The following is a 15772-nucleotide window of genomic DNA, read 5'->3' as shown; positions in this document are numbered from 1 at the left end:
GAAATACTGATCACATGTTTAGGTAGAGAGCCTAAAACTTCTCTAAAAATTCTTGATGCTGTCCAGAGGAGAGAAATTTGGTTCACAGACAATCTCTCTCTTACAGATTCACTTCAATCTCTCTCTATCTATCTCACAGATGCAATGTTTTGGCTCTGTGTCTATTCTACAGGCACTTCAATGGTCATTACTCCATTGAACTGTCAACCACAATCCCTTCACTTTCTGATGCACCTGTTAACACAAAAGCAGTAGCTGCCCAGCAGTCCTTTACCGTGGAACTGTAAATGCATTGAACCTGCTTTCCTTCTTCCTCTTTTATTACATCTACAGCCGCAAAAAAAAATGTCAATAAACTTCTGAGTCCTCACCTTCATCTCAGACACAGCTGTGATGTGCTTAAGTCCTTTGACCTCTCATGTATGAGATCAATTAAAAAAACTTTTTCCCATGCATTGCTGATATCCTTTCCTGGAATATCCAAATGCTTAGTCACCTCCTAGGTCAGTACAGCATGATCACTATCTAAGCTAAGGTGTTGTACCACCTTACCCCAGTCCTGAAGATACTTTCAGGTGCAAACTTTGTTTGCTTACACTTGGATAAAGGATTAAACTAAATTTATTATAGTACCCATTATGTTGAACAGGCAATGCATTTCATTGTCACTAGCAGCTGATACACTAGGTGAGTAGCAACACTCCATGTATTTGAACTTGTTAGACCAACTTATATTGTCCAACCAACTATTTTAAAATTTTCAAGTGTCTATTTATCTCCTAAGTGATTATATAAATGCACTACACATTCTTTTGTAACTAAAACTGAATGGAATCAAATCTTTCTTTCGATTGAAAATAACTAACTGAAACATACTGTAATATATATGATGTGCATTATTGTGGAATGTGATCTGCATCCATTCGACAAGAAAAACACAATTTATTTGATCTTGTGAATAACAGAAGATATTTATATGGTGTGGGTTAATTTTCTACTCATAATGATCTATTTATCTGAAGAACAGAATCATAGTAATATACAGATTTATTTTATATGAAGATACTCTACAACATTACTAATATTTAAAACCAAATTTTTATACTGTTGTATTAAACACAGCATAATACAGTAATAGAAATTGAATTTTCTTTATTTCTCTAAAGTATAATAAAATTAAACTTATGAACATATGTGCACTATTTTCATTAATGAGCTGAATTTACAATAATAATGATCAAAGCATTTTAACATAAAATCTGTAGATTTAACATTTTCAACAATAATTTGGTGGTAAACACCCAATATAATGATAATTCACATATAAAGGAAAATGATATGATGTATTTAATTCATTTTATCAAATGTTCTGTCATTCTAAATTCCAACAACTATGTTTATAAAATCTTGTCATCGGTCTTTATTGATGTATAAGCAATTTTCCACATACTGAAATAAATTTACTTGTCCACAAGAAACTAAAGTAACAGTTCTTTAGACAAAGATGAAGTATGTCTGCATATATTTTACAAGTGACAGAGTGATGTTAATTGTTATTCATTTGTATTTATACAAAAAAATAAAAATAAATAAAATTAAATTAAAGAAGGCAAATACCTTCTATTATTCAACAATGCTGTTATTATTAATACTTAACTGGTGCTGATTTCTCTCTGATATATATGTAAGATAACTCTTTACCAGATAGGAAATTACAGAAATGTAAGAAAAGCATAGCAATCCTTTACCATCTTGCATACAAATAACAGTTATAATTTCTACACAGTAAAATATCATGTGAAGAAATTATAATTATTGCACATAAGATGAATTGTTTTATTAATTTTATTCAAAATTTGAATTATAAATTTAAAAATGAGGTGCATATAATCTACACAATTACTATTTATACATTTCATAGGATGTTCGGGAATGAAACACACAAACCTTTTGTTCAAAAATTTGCAAAAATGTTGTGGATCATCATTTTCAAGCTAAATATCTTAGCTATATCAGTTCCAAAGAGGTAGTTGAGCCAATAGTGTGTAGCATACAATTATATTTATTCTAAAGGCAAAATCAAATAAGTGAATATCAGCAAAAATTGCTGATATTTCTAATGTATAGGTAACCCTCGTATAACTGGGTACTTATACAATGCAGTTTCGATATAACGTGGTCTACAAATTGTAGTAATCCTTGTTCAACACGGTACTTATACAACATAGTTTTGATAAAAACACGGTCTACAAATTTTAGTAACCCTTTATCTTTTCATATATTTTTTCACTGTGCTACTTAAAAACCAAATTTTATCTTCGTTAAATTTACGTCTACCCGTATCGCGCATGTAGTTATAAGTAGCAAATTTATATTAGGAGAGTATCCTTTAGCAGGCATGTACGTCAATTGCTTACCGTATAAATGTTGAAATGTTTATTGTTGAAAGTTGTCTTTGTTTTCTGCCAGGAAAGTGCATAAAAATCATAAGTGTGTCCACAAGCTGAGCACTTTATTTTCTGGTGAGTTACATGAAATATATAATGCTTTTTCATGTAAATATTTTATTTTTATAGTAATGGCCACTTACAGGGCTTTTGATATGATTGAAAACGAAATTAGTGAATTAATTGATGGGGAAAGAGATTTAAATGAGGATGAACTGGTACAATTAATAGATAACATCGAACCAAATGGTGGGGAAAATTCTGCCGAAGATTCTGATTGTGATAAATCCTTTAAAGAATTCAGTTTAAAGAAATTAGCAGACAGATTGGAAGTTAGGACATTATTTTACGGATAATGATCCCTCAATGGAGCGCTCTGGAAAATTCACGAGGCAATTGGATATTTGTTTAGCTCCATATTTTGAACTTAATAAAAATTTTCAGCATAATGGCAAGCAAGATCTTATTACTGACTTCTTGATAACTAAACCAACCGACGTATGCAATGAGAATTATACAAATGATGTCCAAGAGATTTCAAATGGTGACGACGTCCGGCCACTCGTAAATAAAGAACATCTACGAAATGTTCCTTTTGAAGACAGTGATGACGATTAAATTATGCACTTTATTTTATTTTGCCTAAAACATTTATGCATTATGTGCAATGACATTTATGTACAATTTGTATTTTTATAAGTTTATACCATGTATTTGTTTCATAGTTTATGTTTTCTTAACTTACATGAATTACCTGAATTAAATAAAAATATTTTTTGTTGAATGTCATTGTTGTTTATATAATTTAAAAAAACGATTTCGGAACATAACTTTTTCTATGTGATCTGAGTCTCACATAACGTGATTTATATAACACACCATTTCTGTGGAACTTAACATCCGCGTTATACAAGGGTTACCTGTACTTCCTTATTTGTTAAATAAGGGGGAATAATAATAAAATATTGACAAGCAGCAGTTCCTGACAGTGAGTGACTGATAATATAAATTTAGTACTATGAAAGTATGTATAATTATGTACAGAGCAGTAGAGGGTTCAATCTCATGTAGACTGCGCAATATACAATGAGGGGGATGAAGGATAGTCTATTCATCATTATTTAAAACAAATTAATCACAGTAACAAATACTATGATCGAGTTCAGCTGGAGTCCTCCCATATCAATATACCAACATTCGATGAAGTCCGTGTTTCTTTTTACCTGTAACAGAAAAAAAAAAATGATGTAAAATTTTTACGTTAGATACGTAACAAAAATTGCTCCATAAATATAAATGTCACCTGGTCAGAAGATAAGAGTATATTACAGTTGATAAGATAAATTCTCATTTTCATTTTCGTATATATTATATTTAAGCATGTTAAATCTTAGAATTAACTTTAGCCTCTTTTTTTGTGTGCAAAGTATAAGTCAGCATATATTTTGTATACTGGAAGCAGATGAATTCAGCAAAAATTGATCTAAGTATCCACTACCAGTGGAAAGCAAGCCAGCTAAACATGTAGGGGCATATAACTTGCATTTCATTATTAACACCATGACCAGTGGATAGTTAATCCTAAGGGTAACTTAAGGGCAAAAATACTTTAAATTAACCATGGATTAGAGATGGTTGCTGATGGTGAGTAGTATAATTATAGATTACAAGTCGTATTCTATTTATCATTAATATTCTAACCAGCATGTCTATAATGTCTAGTGTAGGAATCAGATACTATATGGGAGGCAACATGGTTTTGTGAATGGTAGGTTGTGCCTCGGTAAGTTCCTCACCTTTTATAATACAGTGACAGCTGAGTTGGATAAAGGTAATAAGTTTACAGTAATGATACTGCTGGACTTTGCAAAGGCTTTGGACAGGATACTGCATGCAATTATGATAAATAAATTGCATCACATGGGGATGGATATAAAGTTAGTGAAGTGGATAAAAAGGTAGTTGATGAAGAGATACTAGATCTGTGATTAATGACATGCTGGAGGGCTCTGTTTATTGGGCCACTACTATTTAATTTGTATGTGAACAATATAGGAAATTACCTGGGAGGAACAATTCAGTTCTTTGCCTATGATACCAAATGAAGTAGAGCAATAGTCAATAAAGATGATAAAATTTTGCAGGATGATTTAAACAGACTGTCACATTGAAGTGACGTCCATTCTTTTTTTTGGCCATACTGCCAAAGTGTAAGGTTATGCTTTTTGGGGATGAAATGATTATCAACTGTGTACCATATCAATGGAACTAACTGTATTCCAGGTAATTGACGAAGTCAGGGATTGGAGGATGTTAGCAGATAGGGAGTTTAAGTTTAGAGGGCATATTGCAAAAGTGCTGAAACAACTAATTTTACTTGGTTACTGAAGAACTGATGACCAGAGATAAGCAGGATATTTACACCTCTTTATAGGGCCTTGGTAAGATCCCATCTGGACTACTGTGGACAGATCTGGTCACCTGGATTTCTTGATAATAAGGAGGAGGAGGAGGTGGGGAGGATCCAGAGGTGAGTGACCAAGATATTAGCAGCTTTATGATAGGTTGAAGATTTGTTAGTTACAGAAATTGGTTAACAGGCAGAAAAGGAATGATATGCTTGAGACATACAAATTACTGAAGATTTTTATAAGATTAATATAGAGGAAATATTTCTGAACAGGTCTGGTGTTGGGAGAACTATGAGCCATTCTTGGAAATTGAGCAAGACTGTAGTCAGCAGGGGTGTGAGGACTAGATTTTTTGCTTGGAGAGTGGTGGAGTTCAAAGCAGAGTATGACTGATACTGTGCAAACGTTGGATAGTACTTGACATAATGTTTAGGGACTTTGTGATGAGTCTAAGCACTCCATGGAGTTGTCCATATAATAATAATAATCATCATACGTATCAAGGATTTAGGCCTAGTATGGCCTTAGAAGTCATCGTTGAATCGTTTAAGAGGACGTCCTGGTTTTCTTTTTCCTAATGGCTTGTACTTTAAGGCTTGTTTTGGTAATCTTTCTGTTTTCATTCTTTGAACGTGTTCCATCCATCTATGTTTATATTTTTTAATTTTTTCAATTACTGGTTCTTGGTTTAATTCTTTCATAATATCTTCGTTTCTTTTGTGATCAAATAGGGTATACTTCGCAGTTTTTCTCATAAACTTCATTTCTGCTGTTGTTAATCTTTGTTTGTCTTTTTGTTTTACTGTCCAGATTTCGCTTCCATACATTAAGACCGGTAGGGCTAATGTATTGTATACTTTTAGCCTGGTTTGTTTTTGAACTAGGTTTGGTTTAAATATAGAGTTAATTACTCCTGTTATTTTTTAAATATTTTGCAATTTTTATGTTTATATCTTTTTCATTTTCATAAGTGATCATACATCCTAGGTAGTTAAATGAATTCACCTGTTCTAAGATCTTGTTATCTAATACTATTTTAGTTCTTGCTGGATCTTGTCCTTTAAAGGCCATAGTTTTTGATTTTTCCGTTGATATTATCATACCATAATCTTTGGATATCTCATTTAGATTTAAAATAGCTTTCTGTAAGTTATCTTCAGAATTTGTAATTATTATTTGGTCGTCTGCAAAGAGGAGTGTTTAAGTTAACTGTAGGTGAAAGTTTAATTCCTTGATGTAAATTTTTACTCCATTTTATTATTATTTCATTTAAGTAGATATTAAAAAGAGTTGCTGAGAGGGGACATCCCTGTCGGACCCCTTGGTTTATCTCTCTTGTATATGATAGCTCATGATTTAATCTAAATTGTATTTGATTATTTTCATATATACTTATGACAGCTTTTAGGATATTATTTGGTATTTGTCTTTCTTTTAATATGAATAATATGTTTCTTTTAACTTTGTCAAATGCTTTTTCAAAGTCAATAAATGCAATATGTGTTTCTAAATTATATTCTCTTCTTTTCTCTATTATTAATTTTAGGCAGAAGGCTGGGTCTATACATGATTGTCCTTTTCTAAATCCATTTTGTACCTCTAGAATAAAGTTTTCGGAATATTTCATTAGTTTGTTATTTAAGATTCTGCTGTATATTTTGTAACATGAATTTAGTATACTGATACCTCTATAGTTTTTAGGGTCATCTCTATTACCTTTCTTAAAGATAGGAATCACAATTGCTTTTTTCCATTCTATTGGGGGGGGGGGGATACCAGTTGAGTAAATTTTATTTAAAAATAATAAGAGTCTTCCTTTGAATCTTGTTCCTGCGTATTTATATAGTTCTGAACCTAGCTTATCTTCTCCAGGTGATTTTCCGTTTCTTGTTTCTTTCAGGCTGATTTCTAATTCTTCTTCAGTTATTTCCTTTTCATTTTCGTTAATTGTTTGCCAGTTGTCTTTTTTAAAATATTTGTCTGTCCACAGTTCTGTGTAGTAATTTAGAAATTCTTCTAATTTCAATTCAGTGTTTAATTTTATGTTTTCTTTGGTATCTGCATTTAGGTGTTTCAAAATCTTATACACATTGGGTCTTATTTTACATAAATCATGTTCTAAATTAGAAACAAATTTATTCCATGATTCTCTATGTCTTTTTCTGACTTCTCTTTTAGCTATGGCTCTCATTCTTTTATATTCTATTTCATCTTCTAATCTTTTACTGCTTAACCATTTGTGATAGGCTTCTTTTTTCTTTTTGATTATTTCTTTGATTGTATCATCCCAGATCTTCAGTTTTTTTCTTTTATTGAATTTTTTGGTCTTTCCTAAGCTTTGCTGCTGCATTTAGTATCGTTTTTATATTAAGCCATTCTATTTCTATTTCTTCATTTTGTTTTATTTTATCTAGATACTGGTTAATTCTTTGTTCATATAGCCATTGTACATTTGTGTCATTCAATAGTCTAGTTTTATAAACAAATGTTTCAATTTTTCTTTCTGTTCTTGCTACTTGTAGCCACTTAGGTGGTAATCTTAATTTTATTTTGACAAGGAAGTGGGCACTGCTTATTTCATATCCTCTGTGAACTCTAACATCTAGTGAAAATTTTGATGTCTTTTCATTTAATATGAAGTAATCTAATATTGATTTCCATCCTCTTGCTGCCCAAGTATATTTATGTATGTCTTTATGTTTATAGAAGGAATTCATTATTTTTAGGTTATTATAAACTACAAAGTCAATCAATTTTTTACCATTTCTGTTTAGAGTGTGTTCTCCATGTATTCCTATATTGTTATTAATTTTCGTGTTTCCAATTCTTGCATTTAAGTCGCCTGCTAAAATTATGTAATCATTTTTATTTATTTTATTATATATGTTTTGTAGCTGATTATAAAAATCAATATTATCCTATTCTCTTCCTTCTTCTGGGGCATATAAACCAATTATTGTTAAATAGCCTCAATCTATTTTTATTCTAGCTTCTATTATTCTTTCATTCCATAATTTATAATGTTTTAACTGTTTTGAAAGGGAGTTATGAATCCAAATCATGACTCCTGCTTGTGCTCTTTGGTCTCTGTTGACTCCACTGTATATCACATTAAAATTTTCAGTTCTCATAGTTCCTTTTAATTTCTTTTTTGTTTCAGTGATTACTGCTATTTTAAAATTTCTTTCATTTAATAACTGGTCTAATTCTATTTCTTTATATGCTATTCCTCTTACATTCCAGTTTTGCTATGTGTATTATATTTTGTCGTTTCCATTTTCGTTTTCCCTTTTCCATTCCAGGGTCGTTTCCCATAGATTCAATCCGATTATCTTTTTCTGTCAGCTTACAAGTATGGTTATGTTCTCCATGTCAGGGGACTAGCCTGACGATGGAATAGTTCAGTGGTAGGGCTGCTACCTTAAGGCTTCTGAACTCGCCTTCTTCTGAATTTAAACCCATAGGAGGAATAGGGTATATTGAAGGGGATAGGGTAGATTATAGAAGAAATATAGTAAGGTTTATAAAGAGGACATAGTTGTAAGGCCAGAAATGAAAAGACCCCATGGCCCTCGAGTACTCTAATAGCACAAGGGTCATAAAGTAGGAAGAGTTGGCTGATAAGGCCTTATAGGAAAGATTAAAGTAAGTGGGTCTTCCTCAAAGTAGAAGAAGGAGAGGATAGATCCAGCTAGGGGGTCCATGGGAGTGCCGCTTCCCTTACAATCAAGATGATTGCCCCTTATGGCCCTGTTGGTCCTCGAGTCCTTATTCAGTATATTCGGACCACCCCACCATATATATATATATATATATATACACACACGCACGCGCATGTACACACACACACACACACACACATGGTGGGCTCCCCTATCTGCCACCCAGGGGACGTGCTCTCTAGGGGTTACAGGGTCCCCTGAGAGCGCGTCCCCTGGGTGGCATCATATAATAATAATAATAATAATAAACTAGGGCAAACCACAGCAATACCAAGTATTCAATTTAGAAAATTGTGCAGTCATGAAGATACTTTTATCCATAAACTTGATATGAATATGCCTGGTTATAATACAGATGAAAACAAGAATATAATTTCTTATCAACTATAAATATCACATAAGACCTCAATATACCTAGAATTTGATACAGCACAGTCTACTTCTTCTTTCACTACGCGTTATTCCTGCTTCCTATGTAGGTTCCGCATGTTACTTAGATGCAACTTCTTGTTAGTACCACTCCCAACTGACCTGTTGCCTAGCCTGCCGCTGGAGGATATATTTTGGCTGTAGTAGCGTATGTTCACGGGGCCAGTTTGCCTGCTTGCAGAATGAAAAACGCCAGATAAACTGGCGGAAAAAACCCTACTGCCCCCGCCCAAGACTGGCTAACTTGGCTATGGCTGAGGAAGATCCTCAAATTCCTCATGTCTAAGATGGGAATCGAACCTGGGACACTCCTTCCCCAGTCATATGGTTGCGAAGCACAAAGCCACTAGGCTAACCGCGCAGACATACAGCACAGTCTACTAGTATTCAAAAAAATCTTAGTTTTTGAAAAACCACACACACATGTTCAGCACTAATGTTTCCAGCCCCTTCAATAATGAAACATGCTTATACACAACATTCCGATATGATTCACAAATTGTCAACTGGATTGAGATCTAGGGTCAGGTAGTTATTAGTGAGGAAGACTTTAGCATCAAGTCCCTCCAACCTCTGATAAACAATTATTTGGTAGCCTGTGGGTTCAAATCCCACTATGTGCAGAGATGTTTGTGAATGTTTCTAAGTAATAGATGAATTTCACTGCCTGATATAGACACACCATCCTGCTTATTTGAAGGCCTAAAGTAGCATGAAAATATTTCGATGTTTAGACTCTACAGCATGATTTCTGTATTAAAAAACAAAGTCAAATCTATTGTAATAAATAAATAAATATATTATCATCTTGAAAACAGCACCCTTAAAGAAGCAGAATCACATTTTTATGATTATGCAATAGTGATATGCATGACAGATTTCACAGCATTTAAACAGGACTTAAATGTTTCCTTACCAAGATTTTTTTTTTAATGCCAATTAAAAATGGTATTTGGACACCCACTGTATATGTAAAACATTGAAGAATCAAGTTTTAATAATAACTACATTAACTAACATTTAAGATGATATCAAAAAGTATCATTTAAGTCAAAAGAAAGAATGAAGTAGTTTAAATCAGTTCAGTAAGCATAAAAGTTCATATTAGCACATCAAAGTACTGGTCACTACTGAATGTGGTTAAGGACAACAGAATTCATGGCAAACATTTCATTAAGGTTAAGATGTTGAAACAAATACTAAATTAAAGATTACCATCCAGCTGTCATCCAGTTCAAATATTAAGAAGTGTGCAAAACATTATACAGTTGACCCTTGAACAATGCAGGGATTAAGAGTGCCAACCCCTAAAATCCATGTATAACTTTTGACTCCCCCAAAAACTTAACTACTATTGGCCTACTGTTGACTGAAAGCCTTAGCAATAACAGTTGATTAACACATATTTTGTATGTTATATGTATTATATACTGTATTCTTACAATAAAGTAAGGCAGAGAAAAGAAAATGTTATTAAGAAAATCATAACGAAGAGAAAATAAATTACAGTACTGTACTGTATTTATCGATACCGTAAGTTTACGTCATCTGTTTACAAGATGAATTGTCTGTCTGTCAGTACCTACATCAATATTGTCTTATATGATACAAAACACTGATGTTATATGTATTACGAACACTAGATATCAAAAATAAAAAGATAACTTGAAAAAGAAATTCATATTTATTTACAGGTATAATGATTTATGCATTGATAACAGAAGCAGCAATACGATTGCTTCATGGTAGCCTAACCTACACACTAAAATGAATGAATTGTTATAAAATTTTTATGGCATAGAGTATTAGTCATATTCAGAATACAGTATTGGAAACACTGTTACAGTTTTAAAAAACCCACTTACCTGTGATAATAGGCTGATATGCAGTTTCTCCAATTACGAGAGAAAGAGACATACTGTATGATAATGTACAGTACTCTTAGAAAGCAAAGTTATAAAACAGTAAGAAAACTAACACATTAATTTTATATTAAATACCTTATGCCTATGTAAGGATAGGCTATCCACTTCCAAACAAGTCTTGCACTTGATGTTCTACACGATGAATACTCAAACGATGATGACACAAAAATATCGCATACAGTTCTTGCTGTACAGTTGTTATATTTTCACATGAAGACACATACACAACAGATAGGTTCATTATGATGATTATTTGCTATTCATTAAGGGGATCACATCATAAAGGTCTTCATCCTCATTGTCTTCATGTTGAGTAGACTGAGGAGGAGGAGGAAGGGGGTGGGGTTGGTCTTGCTGTCTCAGAGGTGGCAGAGGCAGAAGGGACGGCAGGAGAGACAGACACACTTGGTGTAACTTTATGGAAATACATCATAATTTCTGTCTGAATTTTTTGCTTTTTCATTTTTCTAAAATGTTTCTATACAGTACCAATTCTTCTTTCACCATTTGCTTTAGTTTCAATGTCCATATCATAGAACGGTCTGTGTCATGAAAGAAGTCAAAGGCAGTCTTAAATAATTGGAACCCTTCTGCCAGATTGTCTAATGTCAATTTGTTTTCTGGCTCTGCTTCTTCTTCTACGTCGTGTTCTTCATTGTCTGACACTGGTTTGGAAGCACTCATCTCTAGCAAGTTGTTCACTGTTAATTCCTCTGATGTGGGTTTCTATTAGCTCTTGAATTTCTCCATATCTTGAAATCCTTCATCCCCCACCTTTTTTTGCCATATCCACAATCTCTTTCAAGATTTCCTTGACTGGATCTGTCGTAAATCCTTTGAAGTAATGCACAACATCTGAACACAGTTTTCTCCAGCAGGAATTTATTGTTTCAGGCTTGATGGCTTTCACGGCTTTTTCTATAACAATGATGGCATCTTTAATTGTGTAATCCTTCCAGACTTTCATGATGTTCTCTCTCTATTGGGGTTCTCTTCCATGGCACTGATAATCCTTACCAAAGAGTACCCTGTGTAATGAGCCTTAAAGGTTCCTGTGATCCCCTGGTTTAGAGGTTGAATTAGAGATGTGTTTGGGGACAAGTAGACCACTTCGACGCCTTTGGTGTTGAACTCACAGGGGTTCAAGGGCATTGTCCAATATCAAAAGAACTTTAAAAGGCAGTCCCTTACTGGCAAGGTACTTCCTGACTTCAGGAACAAAGCATCGATGGAACCAATCCAGTAAAAGGGTTCTCGCTGTACAAACAAAAGACTGGCAGCTGGTTTTTATCTTTTCCCTTCAATGCTCAGGGGGTTAGCAGCTTTAAAGATAAGGGCAGTCCTGATCATAAACCCAAAGGCATTTGCACAAAACAGAGTTAGCCTATCCCTCCCTGCCTTAAATCCCGATACTTGCTTCTCTTCATTACTAATAAATGTCCTTTGTGGCATGTTTTTTTCCAGAATAGGGCATTTTTGGCTGCATTAAAAACTTGTTCAGGCAGATACCCTTTCTCCTCAATGATTTTCTTATGGCATCCTCACAGAGGAACCTCACATTATAGAAGATTTCACATTCAATGCCTTAATATCCCATAATGCAAACCACACACTCTGTTTGGTATACATAATGTTATGAATTATGGGAAAGGCCACTACCCAGACTGGCTCTGACCTTTGAGATCTCATCAGTGGAAACCAGACGTAGGAGGGACATCAAGTTTGAAGTAATGCAGAAATCACATATTTCCTGTACACAAGTAAAGAAAAAGTACATCACCTATTTATTAAATTACTCTGGATCAAATATAGAGATAGTTATGAAGATACACATACAAACTTTGGTCTGTTGCCTCTTGTTCAGCAGAATCTGCTTCTCCTGTTATCTTGATACTTTTTAAGCCAAACCTCCAAAATGATCAAACCATCCTTTTCTGGCATTAAATTCTCCAGCTTTAGATCCTTCATCTTCCTTTTGCTTTAAGTTGTCATGTAATGACTTTGCTTTTTCTCGAATCATATTAGTCTATAGGTATGCCTAACAATCCTGAACACACATAAAAGCTACATTTTCAATATGATGTAAAATGGTGTTTCGCAAAAAAAAAGCACAAGATTTTTGCGCCTGCTGGTGTAGCTGCAGCGACGGCTTTACGAATTTCCTTTTCTTTTTTACAATGGTCCTTACACTGGATTCATTTATCTTGAAATGGCTGGCAACTGCAGCCTACAGCTGCAGTTGCCAGCCATATATCAAGCAACTCAACTTTTTTCTTGTAATGTCATGACTTTTCTCTGCTTCTTGGAAACACTTCCAGTATCACTAGTGGCACTGCGTATGGATCCTATGGTGTTATTCAAGGTTTACAGTATTACACTAAACATGATGAAAAATGTGTAAGAACCACGAGAGATCACTTTTTACTGTGATATGCAATTTACTAGAGAGACAAAAATCACATGGAGATGATTAGCATCACACGATGTTTTAAGCAAATACTCGTAACACTTGAGCTCACTGCAGTAGCAACAGGAGGTGACCACGAAATTATTCAAGTAGAACAGTTATGTACCACAGTTTTATGCAGTTATAATTTAATACTGCATCATTACATTTGTTTACATTTCGGGAGAAATGTAAACATTTGTAAAATGTAAAAACACCATGCACAGTCTGTAAGTGCTTGCATGTGTGTGTGTAAGTTTTGATAAATTTTAACTTTTTATAATAGATTTATGTATATTTTATAGCAGTAAATGATAAAATAGACTAGTACCTACACATGTTTTATGCATTCATGACATACATAATTTTTTCTTAATTTTTTTGATATTTCTAGGCTATGTAGTTCGTTTGTGAGTTTTTTCAAACTGTCACAAATCTCCAAAAATTTTCCAATATATTTATTGAAAAAAAATCAGCATATAAGTGGACCTGTGCAATTCAAACCCATGTTGTTCAAGGGTCAACTGTATTACAGTTTCTGCTAACTGCTTCCTGAATCTCAGACATGAGCATTTAAATCGTATGCAAAGAAACATGAATCATCAAAACTTTGGTCCATTATGGCTATAACATTTCTTCCTGAGAAGAGATAGATTCAGGCCCGCATTTATACTTTTTGAGGTCCTAGGCACAACATCATAACGAGGCCCAAAAGAACAATTTTATTTCAGTTAGTCAAATTCATACGCATTTTTTTTAGTTTCTTGAAAATAAAAATCGACATTTCCATAACTCATTTTAATAAACTAAAAATAACACAACATTGGTATATTTTATTTTATTTTTTTTTATTATTTATTTTTTTTTTTTTATCCTCTTAACTTATTGGTATACATATATTTGCATTTTAAACAAAAAAAAAAAAATATATATATATATAAATCAGTTCAAATTTAAATAAAAAAAAATAACTAAAAATTTTTTTTTCTGGCTTTGGTTTTAGCAAATATACCTAAAATGATATCATAATTAATCGAGTCTATTACATATGATTCAGTGCATTATAACGACAGGTCACTTGTTTTATTTTAATGCAAGTTGCTTCTTAAATTTTTTATTCGTTTCAACACTGAAAATGAGCGTTCAGCACTTGCATTTGAAATAGGCATCCTCAAAAATATTTTTAGAATTGTTTCTATTCGGAAAAGTAGACCTTAACCCATCGTTTATAAATTTATACATATTTTAATTGAAAAATTTTCTTCCTTTATCATTATTAAACATTGCTTAAAGGTTTATTTTTCACTTGGTTAGACTATAATAAATTAAGTTTAATCCTTTATCCAAGTGTGAGCAAACAAAGTTTGCAACTGAAGATATCTTCAGGACTGAATATGGTGTTGTACTACCTTACTGGGGTGAGGTAGTACAACACCGGGCAATTTGTAGCAAAGGTGGACCAAGCTAACATCACTCCTATCCCAGTATATCCCCCAATGCAAAACAATTACTCTGGATTTAGAGAAAGATGTTGAAAGTTTATATACTATATTCAGTCCTGAAGATATTTTCAGGCGCAAACTTTGTTTGCTCACACTTGGATCAAGGATTAAACTAAATTTATTATAAACATTGCTTAACTTCACCAATAAATTTTTCTGAATCAATATCAGCCCCATCAATATCAGCCCCATAAGATTGTAAAATTTTGTTAATACTAGTCTTGTACTTGTCTTGAGCTATATCTTTCTTCAAAAAAATGCCAAGCATATCTGTCTAAATAGCTTTTTGCTCTTTCATTAATTTCCAAAATTAGCTTATCGCAAAGACATTAAAAGTATTAACAATGAAAATTTATTTCCCGTGTAATATACGAGTATCTCATCGTTAGATTGTGAAATTTCGTGAGACATTTTTGTTCGTTTTTTCACTCTTTCCTTATCTTTAAATTTTGTCTCATCTGTTAATAAATTTGCTTCTTCATTTAAAGCAGCAAAAACTATTTCTTATATCTAAAATAAAACCAATTAAAGACTGTAACAAATTATTAGCTAAAAACAAATTCATATCGGAATCTTGTAGAGATTTACTAGTAGCATTTATTCATTGTAAACTTTTGTCCCACACAACTGTTAAAATTGTTATTTCTGAATTGTCAAAATGATCAGCCAATGATGAGCTCTAATTTAGAAATAGGTTTTTTTGGATACTTCAAGTAATGCTTCTTTAATTTGTTTATATCCACGGTTTCAAAGCAATACAGTGTCAGATCTTATGGACCACCAAGTTTCACTTAATCTTTTAATTGATAAAGATTTTTTTTCTAAATGTTTAAGGAGTATACTCCATCTTCTTGTTGAAGATGAAAAGTAATTATATACGTTTTAAATAA

At 32.9% G+C, this 15772-nt stretch overlaps 1 protein-coding gene across 4 annotated transcripts in view; it reads right to left on the bottom strand.

The window, feature by feature from the left end:
• Window positions 1–1135: 1135 nt before the first annotated feature.
• The window catches only part of LOC150100408 (zinc finger CCCH domain-containing protein 10-like), a 135072-nt gene continuing 120435 nt past the window's right edge, over window positions 1136–15772 (bottom strand). For all 4 annotated transcript variants that reach the window (XM_090402499.1, XM_090402500.1, XM_090402501.1 and 1 more), the window contains one exon: window positions 1136–3670. The gene's annotated coding sequence lies outside the window, so the exon portion shown is untranslated. The remainder of the gene's footprint in view (window positions 3671–15772) is intronic.

The sequence above is a fragment of the Typopeltis vanoorti genome, chromosome 13 (assembly GCF_054136105.1).
Source record: "Typopeltis vanoorti isolate ZY-2024b chromosome 13, IOZ_Tvanoo_1.0, whole genome shotgun sequence".
In the NCBI taxonomy this organism is placed as follows: Eukaryota; Metazoa; Arthropoda; class Arachnida; order Uropygi; family Thelyphonidae; genus Typopeltis; species Typopeltis vanoorti.
Note: the sequence above shows the minus strand (reverse complement) of the source record. Positions and strands in the feature narration are given on the sequence as shown.